Source organism: Galeopterus variegatus, unplaced genomic scaffold, assembly GCF_000696425.1.
Source record: "Galeopterus variegatus unplaced genomic scaffold, G_variegatus-3.0.2 Scaffold798, whole genome shotgun sequence".
NCBI lineage: Eukaryota > Metazoa > Chordata > Mammalia > Dermoptera > Cynocephalidae > Galeopterus > Galeopterus variegatus.
In genome coordinates, this window is record NW_007726909.1 from 45889 (window position 1) to 46203 (window position 315).

The window sequence follows — 315 nt, forward strand, 5'->3', positions numbered from 1 at the left end:
AGGACCCCAGATAGTAGTCCAATCATTCTTTCCTTCCTTCTTTCCACATTTATTGCATCCCTTCTGTGTAACAGTCACACAGCAAAAAATTGGACTTGGTGCCTGCTGGCAGAGGGGTACGGTGTGGGGGAGAGAGTTAAGTCGACAACAGACAGTTACGCCATGACAACAGCAGTGTTACAGTGGGATAACCAGTGAGCTGCGGAGATAGATACAGGAGAGGTCCCTCAACCTCACCCTGCCCAAGACGCATCACAGCGGCAGGAGTGAGGTTTGGTCGTCAGCTGAGCAGGCTCACTCTGTGCCTCCAAACGC